This window comes from Mustela lutreola, chromosome 16, assembly GCF_030435805.1.
Source record: "Mustela lutreola isolate mMusLut2 chromosome 16, mMusLut2.pri, whole genome shotgun sequence".
Lineage (NCBI taxonomy): Eukaryota > Metazoa > Chordata > Mammalia > Carnivora > Mustelidae > Mustela > Mustela lutreola.
The window spans coordinates 37,316,535-37,329,360 of NC_081305.1; the positions used below are offsets into that span (position 1 = coordinate 37,316,535).

The window sequence follows — 12,826 nt, forward strand, 5'->3', positions numbered from 1 at the left end:
AGTAGCCTTGTATAGGAATGTTCCCTGTGTAAATTGTTATGTTCCTAACAACACTGGCTGGCTGGATATAGAATAGGAAGTCTCATGGCACTTTTTCCAGGGTCATCCTGATGAGATGGCTGGAGCTGAGGTAGGTATGAGCCAAAAAGTTCCAGGGACTCTATACCAGAGCCAACTAGCAGGACACCTGGAGGTGGGAGTCAGCATAGGCCGGGTACTCTTGTGATGCTCCCTGGGCCATGCTGACAGAACACCTGGAGCTAGTATGGACCCTAGTATGAGTTCCAAGGTACTCCATACTGGGGCCACCTGGGAAGAACAGCTGAAAGTGGAGCAAGCATGGCCAAGGTGGTCCTGGGACGCTCCAGGTTGGCACCACCCTGGCATTATGGCTAGAGCTGGGAGGGTCAAAGGCTGGGGTCCTCTATGCATCCACTTATTTAGCAGTAGTTGAGGCTTAATCTTTTGAGGTTGAATATGAGACTTTTGAGTACTCAACCTAACAGCCTGACCGTCTTAAAGCAGCAATCAAAAGAAACCCGTCCAAAGAGAGCAAAATATGAACTGCAGAACTTAAAAGTATATCTGTGGTCACTACAGAATTCTTTCCATTTTTCTGCACATGTGAAGTCTTTCACAAGTTGTTCAAAGGGAGGCTGCTGATCATTTTCAATGATGGTCTTGACCTTTGGCTTCCTATGGAACTTTCACAAAGTGGGAAAACACATGAGTAGTCATATTTGAAAATTTATCACTTGTAAGTGTGAAAAGAAAAAAAAAATAAGAAAGTCTTATTTTCTCTAAATAAAATTTAGAAAACAGACAAGAAGAAAAAAAGAATCTCACCATCTCACCAGGATGACCCTGGAAAAAGTGCCATGAGACCTCCTCCTGTTCTATACCTAGCCAACCAGTGTTGTCAGGGACATACAATTTAGACAGGAAACATTCCTATACAAGGCTACTCCTTCAAAATGGTAGAGTCAGCTGTTCTGCTTAATTCACAGAAACAAACATGAACAGTCAAACAGAACAAGGCAGAATATGCTCCAAATGAAAGAATAAGCTCACTTATACAGACACTAAAAACTTCCTATATAGTAGTATGTCTTTCAATCCTTTTTCTGCATACATTTAGTTTTGTGTTAATATTTTGTAATCTTTTAAATATAGTCTGTTTAATGGTGTGTGGTGTTCTATTATATTAAGTTCTATAAATGTATAATATGGTTCTGAAACCTAATGACTCACAAAATAACCTGGGAACATTTTTGTTTTTGTTAATACAGATTTTTAGGACATACATACTAAGTAAGAATCTCCAGGGATCCTGAGGAATCTGAATTTTTGAAGTTTACCCTGTGATTGCAATGCATTTAATTAACCTACTTAATTAATTAGCACATAGTTCATTTATTTAATCCACTATTGTTTAATATCGGGTAGGCTTCCAAGTTTTTGCTATCATAAACAAAAATCACAATAATACCGATATCAGTAAGGACAGGTGCCAGTCTGCATACACAAACATCTGTTTCCTGAACACAGTAAAGTGTTTGCTTTTTAAAAAACAATTTAGGGGGCGCCTGAGTGGCTCAGTGGGCTAAAGCCTCTGCCTTCGGCTGGGGTCATGACCCCAGGGTCCTGGGCTGGAGCCCCACATCGCACTCTCTGCTGGGCGGGGAACCTGCTTCCTCCTCTCTCTCCGCCTGCCTCTCTGTCTACTTGTGATCTCTGAGTGTCAAATGAATAGATAAAATCTTTAAAAAAATAAAAATAAAAATAAAAAAACAATTTAGTGATCAGAGAGTTACAGAGTAACTGCAGTTCTCAGTGCTCACCCCACCACAAGCAGGGAACTCCGTGGAAGACTGGCAGTCCTCCAAGCTGACTTGGACAACTTCAGAAAGGTTAGATAGGACATAAAGAGTTTTAACAACCTTAAAAAAAGAAACTCTCAAGAAGGGAGAGGTCTGCCTTCTGCCTTGTCACCATAATCACAAAGGTCCTCTCAAAAGGGCCCCCTTGAGACTACAGCACTGAAGTTGGCTCTTACTATCTTCTGCTGTCTCGTGCTCCTCTTTTAACGTTCACATTTGGTAGTTCACATGGTATGGATCCCCAAGAGCAGTTTCTCAAGCTTAGTCCCATAGACTCAGGCATCTACAAGCGCAATGCATTTAAATGTAATTCTACTTCGATGTTAATAGACATACAAGGTTCACGTTCACCAGGACAAGCTACATGATAGCCACTGAATTCGTGGGCCTGCAGTCCTACGTTTAAGATCAAAATAGTTCAAGGTCACCACCCAAAAACAATTAAATCAATGTTTCCCAAACTAGGATCTGTGGACATAAAACCTCAGGGTTCCTAGACAATTTCTGCTCCCTTAAAAGGAGTTCATACCTTACTGGAAGTTTGACCCAGTGTCTTAAAGTGGAGGGGCTATACTGCTCTCCTGACCCGCACTCCGCAGAAATGAAGGCTGCACCGTGCTGCACACCAGGTCACTTCGGAGACGTCTGCACTGGCCTCCCAGCCGCAACTCTTGACCCTTCTCCAGAACAATGGGCATCAGATCCTTGCCTTTTCTCTTCCTGACAGAAACTAACATTCTGGGTCTCAAGAAAACGTTCAGACTATCAGACCCAACCCACTCACAGTGATGGGAAAAGGGACATTGGAGATGGGAAGTGCCTTAAGCGAGGTCACACAGCTAGTTTAGAGCAGGACAAAACTAGAGCCTAAGCCGTCCATGCCAACTTCAGGGCCTCGGCTACTCTGTAGAGACGGCTGATGAGCGACCCCATGGACCTCATTCCCACCATCTTTGTCCCACTTCCGTAGTCCCCTAATACCCAAAGTCCCCGGAGTCCTCTTCGAGTCGACTGGCCCCGCTCTGCTCCAGCTCTTCACAAGCAGTCCACACGCCCGAACCACAGCCCCGGGGTTTCTGGCCTTCCCCCGCCTACAGTACACGGGAGCTGAGAACGTCCCACGAAGCAAATACACCACGAAGACTAGTAAACCCTCTGCTGTAGTTGAGCCGCCACCCGGCGCATGCGCCACCTAGATCGGCGCGCGTCAGTGACGTCACAGACGACGACGCCTGCGAGCCCGTTCGCCTGCGACTCCAGGTGAGAGTTGCAGCGTCTCAGTCTGGCGACTAAGCGTGGCGCGCGAGCTCGGGCACAATACCTCCCTCCAGCCCAAACTTTAACGAGAGAAGTTTTGATGGCGGAGGGCTGCTGAGAAAAGTGAAGAGAGGTAAAGAGTGAGGGGCGCCCGCAGGAAACGTCATCGGAACGCACCGGAAGCGGCCCGAGAATGAAGAGTAACGTGAAGAGTAATGTGAAGAGTAATGTGAAGAGGATGTGAGCCGGGGAGGGGTGGGATGTAAAGGGTCGGGAACTTGGTGCTGGTAGGTGGACCGGTTCGCAGCGGAGACCGACTGAAACTGCTAGGGGAATTGTCCCGCCTTGCATAAGGGAAACCGAGGCCCGGAGTCCCGTTGGCCTGGCGCAGTCTCTGCGCTGAAGATTGATGTCAGAGCTGGCGGCAGGTCCCCTGGGGCCCGCTCAGTGTGCTAAAGGAGGGCCGAGGGCCTTGGGCCGACTTGGCCGCTGCCTGCCACCTGCTGACGGTGGTAAAGGCCCCGATCCTCTCTGCGACCTGGTTTCCCCTTCTGTGAGGTGCTGATGGTGGTTCCTGCCCTGGCAGCTGTTCTGTGAAGGACCCTAGTCTGGTGGAAAGCGCTGGGAGCCTGCGGAGGAATGGTATTCCTCCCTGGACTTTGGGAGTTGATCGGAGAAGAGTTATGTCTAGGGAGGGAGCAAGCGCCCAGGGCAGTTATAAGCAGGGCAGTGTAGACACCGTTAAAATCCGTCTTTGGACCAGTATGTTCATTTCCACCTCTGCCACTTCCTCTCTCTGTAATAAAGTTATGGGTCTCAGCAAATCTGAGCTTCAGTTTTCTCATGTGCATTATAGGAATAATGTCTACTTTAAAAGATTGTTCAGAAAATATAATGAGATAAAATGTGTAGCTTTTAACCAAGTGCATGGCAAGTAATGAGTGCTCAGTAACTGTTAGATGTGGATTGTTCCAGAAAAGACTTCCAAGTCTAATCGAAGCACCCATGAAAGGTGAAGCAAAGTCATTCCTGGGGTTGCTCTTTAGAAACTGATTTTAATGCCACTCTAGCATTTGAAGGAGAACCAGACTCTGTATATAATATAATAATATGATATGTATGTAATATAATATACTTTGTATATTATATAATATAAACACTTTGGTTTGCTTGTTCAGATGTACTCAAGGAAGCACAAGGGAGCTGGGATGGAATTTACAGAGTGTCATGTGAACCAAATTTTCTAGTCCTTTGACCCTTAAACCAGGCCTTTGTCTTATACTTACTACATTTACACCCATACTGTATCCCCAGAACCATGTTTTTCTTCTTCACACACATGAAGTAAGAAACAGGCGTGTAGAGTTTTTAGAGGTCGAAAGCACATTGATCTATATATATTTTGAGTTTGAAGAAAGACCTACTGTGTTTTATCAGTGTAGGACACCATCTATTGTATGGACACTCCCATTTCATAGATACTGAAATGTGAAAAGTCCTTTTTTTTTTTTTTTTAACATCTAACAGTCAAAATGTAATATTTGCAGCCATCTGTGTCCTGGGAAGCTCTGTGATACAATGTTTATATGAGTTATTCAGAACAGAGCGACTGTTCAAGCCCCTTACCTGCGGCAGATTAAGCCAGTGGACTCCTCTTGTGGCCTGCTGACCTGCAGGAGCATCTGAAACTTGTTAGAGATGCAGGGTCTGGGGGAACCTGGGTAGCTCAGTGGGTTAACTCTCCACCGTCAGCTTAGGTCATGGTCATAGGTTACTGGGATGGAGCCCTGCATCATATGCCCTGCTCAGTGGGGAGTCTCCTTCTCAGAAGTCCTACTCCGTGGGGGGTCTGCTTCTCCTTCTCTATCTGACCCTGCTTGTGTACCTTTCTCTTATCTCTCTTTCAAATGAATAAATCTTTTTTAAAAATCTTAAAAAAGAAAAAATGCCAGACCTGAGTGTGGGGCCTAGGTGTCTACATTTTAATAAGAACCTAGTTTCCTACATTAATTTATATGAGAAGCATTGATTTATTTTTATTTCTTTCTAAGGATTTCTTTATTTAATTGACACAGAGAGCTCTTAGAGGGGTGGGGAAGAAGGAGAGAGAGATTCTCAAGCAGACTCGCCTAGAATGCAGAACCAGACACAGAGCTCAATCCCAGGACCCTGAGATTATGACCTGAGTCAAAATCAAGAGGCATCCCAACCAGGCATCCCAAGAAGCACTGTTTGAAAGCACACTCTTGGAACTCCTTAAGATGGGTGGCCAGAGGGTAGAATAAGAGGCATCCAAGAAAGCTTAGAAGTCTGTGCTCTCTGTAGCATCCCTGTCTTCTCCTATCTCTAAATAACCATAGTTTCATAGTTAGAAAAGTCGTGAGTCTTATAGTCATGCCCAACCTGTATTGGCCATTTCTTGTTTGTTTGAATTCCCCAGGTGTGATCTACCAAGCCTTTTCTCAGAAGGAGGCCAAAGAGCTTGACGTTCAGGTACAGTACATGGCAGGAAGTCTGGGAGCAGCAGAGGTGATGACAAAGATGGCTCGATCCCCAGCACTGCTTTAGATGTCCTTCCCATGTCTTACTCCTCATCCGTCCAGTAGATGTGTTGGGCTCCATTGAGATCTGCTGTTCTGATAGCCTGTTTCCAGATGCTGGTCTCTTTCTACCTTCTTTGGTTAACTGGGATCTCTTGAAGGTGTGTCCTCTCCCACTGTGTAGGGGACACTGGCTATGCCCACCTGAAACCTGCCCTGGTGAGCACTGTCATTTGGCTTTGTCACTGTGCCCCCTTTGCTCTTGAAGAGGGCAGGTGATCACATTTCCTAAGTGGAATTTCTGTTACATCTGGATGCTGCCAACATGCTTTGTCAGTTTGGCAGAAGCTCCACTGGGGACTCCTAATCAAGATTTTGAAAGACTGATATACTTTTATTAGGTTTCTTCATGAAGAAGGCCACTTAGGTATTTTTAAAAAGTAAGTAATTGTCCTGTCACAGTAATAATACTGACGATAATGAATCTTTAGTTAGTATCTAAGGTGCAAAGTCGAAGCTGACTGCCCTCCTGACTTGAGCTGCCTTGAAGGTCGAGTGTATCACATCATCCCTTCACCACCCCGCTTCTCCATAAGGGAGAGTGTGATTATTGACACATTAGCTTCCCAGGGTAAAAAGCCTGCTTAGTGCAGCAGGGGGTCAGGAAATCCCCAGCCAAGAGGCAGGACCTGCATAGGCAGTGCTGCCTAGGCTGTGGCCGACCTAGGATGCGAGCAGCTGAATGAGGAGTAGACCAGTGGAACTCCCCACATAGAGGCAGTGATGTTTGGAGTTCTCAAGAATTACACACAATCAAGGCAGTTTTTTTGCCCACATGTCCTAGGAGTCTGTGCTGAGTCACGGTCAAGTGCTGTTGTGCTCTTGGGAGAGAGAGCCCAGGAGGCTGAGAATCACTGCTACTTCCTTCCCCTAAGTGCTGTGGGAACAGACCTAGTGAGTAGCCATGACACATCCATGGGGTCAAACCAAAGTAAAGGGGATTGCCACATGGGCACCCTGTCAGATTCCTGCCCCCGCCAAGGTGTGGCCCACCCTGGGGCACCAGATGGTACTGTTTTCCCAAGTGTTAGGATAATTACTTCAACGCCATAGCTTGCCTTCTGGTCATGACTGAATAAATATCATTGGCATACATTTCTCGAGCTTTCCGCCCTGCCAAGGATCAGAGAAGTCTTTTCTTCCTAATATAAAGGGTCTTGGGGATTTTTTTTTTAATCCGTTCAGAATAATCTCAGAGATGTATAGTAGGAAGTTGAATTTTGACGTGGCTGTTTTGTGCAGCGTCTGAATTGGTATTTGAGGGTGACTTTCACATCTGGACAGCTGCGGGGAGCTCACCTTCAGCAGATGAGAGGCTGTGTGGGGCTCAGTCGGGAGGCAGGTGGGTCAGGGAAGGCACCTCACCTGCAGTGTCTAGGAGGGCCTGGGGTCTGCGGCTGCCCCCACCAGAACAGTGGGCACTCTGCCGCCCTGTCCCCATGCAGCTTCCGGGAGCCCAGCAGGCCGAGACCTTCGTGAGGGCCTTCCTGAAGCACAACACGCCACACATGAGCCAACAAGCCCGGAGGACCAGCTGCAACGCAAGGCTGTGGTCCTGGAGTACACCACTCGCTGGAAGCGCAAGGAGAAGAGAAAGAAATCCAAGGGCCTCTCTGCCAGGCAGAGGAGGGAGCTGCACCTCTTTGCCAATGCAGCAGAGGTATGCCAGGGATTTCCTGCCTTTCTCCCAAAGGCAGCTTCCTCCTCCTGGAGTGGGTGTGGTTTTGGGAGACCCAGTTCCCCTGAAGCTAAGGGCGCTTCTCCCACTGCCGCCACAAGGGGGCAGCCTCCCTTTACCAACTCAGGCTGGATTTGCACTTGGCTTTCACAGCAAGGCATAGCCAGGCTCTTGCCCTTTGACTGTCTGGCTCCTGTCCTAGCCTTAACTAATGAGCCCCCACCGGAAGTGAGTCTCTTACCCATGGCAACAGGCTGTTTGTCTTTCGGCTTTCCCAGAGAGAGGGGAACTGATGGATCTTAGTATATACTCTTTACAGCTTTTACTAGCACTAGACAGAATCATCCCCTGGGTTTATTGCCAAAGAACATGCTGCCTGCATGTTTCAGAGTTTCTGAAAAGGACGCATCACTCTGGGAGGACGTGCTCTTCCCTCCAGCTGACACTGCATCCCTCCTTGGTCACGCTTCTGCACATGCTCGTCATCGGCCGGTTTGTAGATCTCGCTCCAAGAGCTGCAGCCAAATAGCCTCCCACAGGCACGGTCAGTCACTGTGTCTGGGACCCCGTTTGCAAAGAGAGCTGCGCTGCAGGTGGAGGAAGGGGCCACTGCCTGCCCAGGTTTCCCTCGCTGGTGTCTACACAGGTAGAACCCACTTCGAGTTTGAGCCTGAGGTTCTCCTTGCCTGACCAACAGTTTGCTGTCATAGGTTCCCCATGAGGCACCAGGACCCGTAATTATGACCCCAGAGGAAAGCCTCTGAGGTCCTCTCACCTAGTCCATCCCCTGTGTCCCACCACTTGCTCACTCACCTTCCAGACACACCTGGTCCCTTATGTGGGGACGTGTATGGCAGCCTGCAGCTCCTGTCTGCTCCCCTCAGGGTTGGCTCCTGTAGCAGAAGATCTCAGGGAACAATGGTGAATCAAGACTTAAGTTTAGTTCATGAAAAGCCGTCCAGATGAGCACATCCTGCCCCCCGGGCTGGTGTGGGAGAGACTGGGGCAGTGCTGCCCTGGGAGCACCCGGCTGCTCCCATCTGTGCAGGGTGCCTTGTGGTGTGAGGGGTCTGCTGGAGTGCTGGCCATCCAGGCTACATGTAGCCAGCAGGAAGGATGGCGGAGAACCAGGAGGGTTCTAGCAGCGGAAACAGGTTCAGGAGGGGGACGCAGATATCAGTCAGTCAGATTATCTGCTATGGAGGTAGGATCTGTACCCAGTTTCCCATGACCGAGCTTGGGGTCCTTGGCCTTAGGCTGTTTTATATGCCCTGTTGATGTCACAATCCCAAGCTCAGGTTACCTAATTCTTTACTTCTTTCTACCTTTGCCACAGATATAGTCTTTTTCTCCCTCTGCATGAACTCTGGAAGCAGTATATCCGGGACCTGTGCGGTGGTCTCAAGCCAGACACGTGAGTTGCATGCCTGCAGACCTGCCCTTTGGGGCAGAACCCAAGGCTTACGATGACTGTGAATGCAGCCTTCGGAGCCACCTGGCTGCAGAAGTTCATAGACCTGTGTGCCCCTTCAGAACTCTCGCTCATGGTGAACACAGGCCTTCTGCTTACCTTCTAGGCAGCTGCACATGATCAGGCCACGCTGTTGAAGGCAGATCTTCACGGGGCTCTTGTTTCAGGTACCTTGCCTATGAGCCCACGGTCCCTCAAACACCCACAGCATCACTCAGTGGTAGTGTGGCTCTGTGCCACAGGGCTAGACACACTCTTGTCACGTGGACATTTCCAGATCACCAGCGTTGAGGGTGGGAGAGACTAGCTACCTGAGCCAGTTCTGGCCACTTTTTAGATACATTCTAAATGATCTTTATGTGTGCCTTTCCACACAGGGACCTCTGCTACCCTCCCAGGAGGCACAGCAGCTGCTGCACATGTCCCCAGCCCTGAGTGGAGAATCTCTTTCATCCATTTCCCCACAGTTTTCAGTCTCAGCTATGGACTCCCAGCTCCCAGTGTCATGTCCAGGGCAGACCTTCCCCTGCGCATCGTCATTCATCCAGCCGCCCTGCACACAGCTGCCCCCCTGTCCAGCAGGCATCACAACCTGTCCATACCCAGAACTACTCCAGCCTGCTCACATAGTCCCTGCCCTGGTGTTCCCAGCTCCGATCACGGTACCAGTGTTTACCCTGGTTGTCCAGCCAAAACCTGGGCGGTAACACCTTTCTTCTTCCCCGATCCATTAGCACATTCCATCCGCACGTCCTAACTCCCAAATCCAAGCCACCGCCATCGCCCCTGGATTCTGGTAGAAGCTGCCTAGCCCTCCCCCTGCTGGCACACTGCTTCTCCCCAATCAGGCAGCCCGAGGGTAGGTTTAAGGCCAAAACTCAGGCCATGTTTATCTTCTGCTTCCTTACTGAAGTCTAAAAGGCCCCTCTGGCTCCCTCTGGTTCTTTCGAGCACCAGGTCTAACCATATCGGCCTGCTTTCTTCTTCTCACACACTAGGCTTGGCCCCACCTTGAGCCTTTGCTGTTGTTCCTTCCCTCTGCCCAGAGTTCTGTGTGTCACAGACTGACTGCTTCTCAGTATTCAGGTCCCTACTCATATGTCACTCCCCCCAAGGGCCTGCCATCACTAACAGTGAACCTTCTCCCCGTGACCTTATGTATTTCTTCGTAACAGTTACCACAATCAGAAAATGCAGTCTTCTGATGTGGCACACATTCCCTCCTACCATTAGAACATCAGCTCCTTGAGAGCAGAACCGAGAACAGTCTTGTTCACTGTCATGCCCGGCACTGACCTCAGACGGTGCCAGGTACGTGGCAGATGCTTGGTGACTTGTCTGCAGGCTTCATGGGACATGGGTCAGGAGAGCCAAGGGGCCAGCTGCCTGTGGTGGCAGTTCGCCTCAGTCACTGCTTCACCACCTGTAGCAAGATCCCATTCTGGCCAGAGTTTGGTGGGTCGTGGGAAGGATGTGATGCACTGGTGTTCCTTCAGATCCCATCGCTGAGACTTGGGCCCATCCCAGCAACCTGTGGATCTTGGTGGTGCTGGACACACATGTGACCTGTTGGCTTCAGAGTCCTTCCCAAGACCCATGTGGTTGCAGACCCTCCAAAGGACATCTTGTCAGAACAGCTGAGAGTCTACAGAGCCATAGTCAAGGGACAGGGACCCTGGACTCTCATCCAGCTTGGTCCCTGTCCAGCTGAGGAGCGCCCCACTCCCCACCGCCCCCACCTAGCTGGTTGTGGCTGCCCAGCACCCCCGAGGCTGAGGCCTTGAATGCGCTTTTCCTTTGCAGTCACAAAGTCCAAATGCCCGTCCTATGTGGGTGTTACAGGAATTCTCCTATAGGAAACAAAGCACGTTTTCAAAATCCTCCCCAAAGAAGACCGCCTGAAAGGTACGGAACTGTCTCAGGGTCTGTGTCCTGTTGCCTCCCTGGCTTCATCAGCCCTTTCCTCATGGCTTCAGTGGGTCCATTTGCCCTCTCAGGTCAGCAAAGATTGCAGATCTCTGCTGACAGTGCACCTCCACCTGCCGAGAGCACCCCTGCCTGCCCTCATGGCTCTCCCCAGCAGCTGCAGCCAGATGGGACTGGAGAGAGGGCTGCTGGGCTGTGCTTCCAGATACAGGCATCCGTTTCCATGACTGAGACCCTCCTCTGCCCCATCCTCCAAAGAATGGAGCTAAGCAGACCCTGAGGGGAGCTAGGTTAGTGCTTGTCGCTGGGGTTTCAGGATCTGGCCCTTTCCGGTAACCCTTTGGGTTCCAGGAAAGCAGGTGCAGCCTCCCCTGCTGGGTGTGCCAGAGCTCCTTGTTCTGGCAGATGAGCCTAAGCATCTGGACTGTCGACATTTCCACAGCCCTTACGAGCAGATCTGAGATTGCAAAACCACAGCGGGAGGTTTTTGTTCCTTCATTTTGGAGTTTGTTTTTTCTTGCTGCTTCCTTCTGTTTTCTTGTATGTTCTTGTCTCATTTTAGACCTCAGAAAGTGGTGTCTGGGTGCCTTCACGGTATAAAGCCGTGAGTCAGTCTGAAAACTATGCGGGGAGACTCGTTTCTCACACTTTTTCTGGGAGTTTGGCTTAGAGCCTTTGACAGTAAAAGTTAGTGTTGAGTTATATTTAAAATCTGAATACATCGGTCTTAGGGCAGAAAAACGTCCTGTCATCCTGATGCTTCTGAGCTTTGTGGACTCTGCATTTCGTACTAGCTTATGTTCTAATACAGACATTTAAGGAAGGTCTTGTGCTTCCGTGTGAGTTTAACTGCCAGAATTTTTTTTTGCCTTGTCCTTTTTCTTCTTCTTCTTCTTCTTTTTTTTTTTTTTTTCCCCAGTTATCCCCAAGCTAAACTGTGTGTTTGCAGTACAAATCGATGGCTTCATTTTCTACATTTATGGAAGCAAATTCCAGCTTCGGTCAAGTGAACGATCTGCCAAGAAATTCAAAGCGAAGCTGACCTGTAATCTCTCTGCTGCAGAGACGGCTGTTTGGGACCCCAAGGACCGGGGACACTTTCATGCCCACCTTTCAGCAGAGACATGGCTGGGCTGGTTCTGCTTCTAGATCACCCCAGCCCGTTAACACTGGAGTTAAGAACAGTTCATCATCCGGGAAGAAATGTGCCTTACTGAACAAAGTCAGGGAATGGAGGGGTGTCTGTTTCTAGATGATGACGGGTGTGCATTGCTCCCGTGAGAGAAAATCCTGGCAGGATCGGCACAGGTTGACCTGACTGGTGGCATTATTAGGTTTTTATTTCTCTTTTATCCTTTTCTTTGTTCCTGAGTGTTCTGTGATGAATCCATTGTTTGTGTAATAATAAAATACATGTGTCGACAGTAAGAGGATCCTGTGAAAGACTGAGCCCTGTGGCCCAGCCTGGCTGGAAGGGAGGTGGGCTGGAGGCTGTCCCTGGTAGGCAGCTCCAGTTCTTCCCTCAGGTGCCTGCTTCCTGAGGCCAGGGGCTTGGAGCATCTGACATGTTAGCTTAAGTCACGTCCCCTGTGGCACTCTTGGACCTAACTGCTGTTTCTGGAAAGCTGGAGAGTGAGCGGTAAAGTCGCAGAGGGCTTTTGGGCTCACTGGCTCTGGGAAGCAGTACAGGACCGGGGCCAGGTTGCAGGATGCCAGGTAAGCCAGTGCTTGCAGTGGTCGTTCAGTACAGGGAGCTCCGACCTGCAGTGCCTTCTCATCGCCGTGGCTCTTAGGCTCCAGAGTCCACCAAAGGGGATCAAGACCGCAGTTCTTCCCAAGCTCTCATGTCCTAGGAGAGTCCACAACAGGATCTTCGCTGTGCGCTGCCGCCGGAAGCCTTGGCTTTTCAGTCTGACTCAGCCTGTGTGCCGTGTGCCTACCAGTCACTAGGTGAGGCGCTCGTAGGCAGGCTTGAGTGGGGAGAGGGCATCGGCCGGCTTCCACTGTGTGGCTG

At 49.5% G+C, this 12,826-nt stretch overlaps 1 pseudogene; it reads left to right on the forward strand.

The window, feature by feature from the left end:
- The first annotated feature begins 339 nt into the window (after positions 1-339).
- LOC131817627 (ribonuclease P protein subunit p29-like) lies at positions 340-12,204 on the forward strand (annotated as a pseudogene).
- Positions 12,205-12,826: the final 622 nt, after the last annotated feature.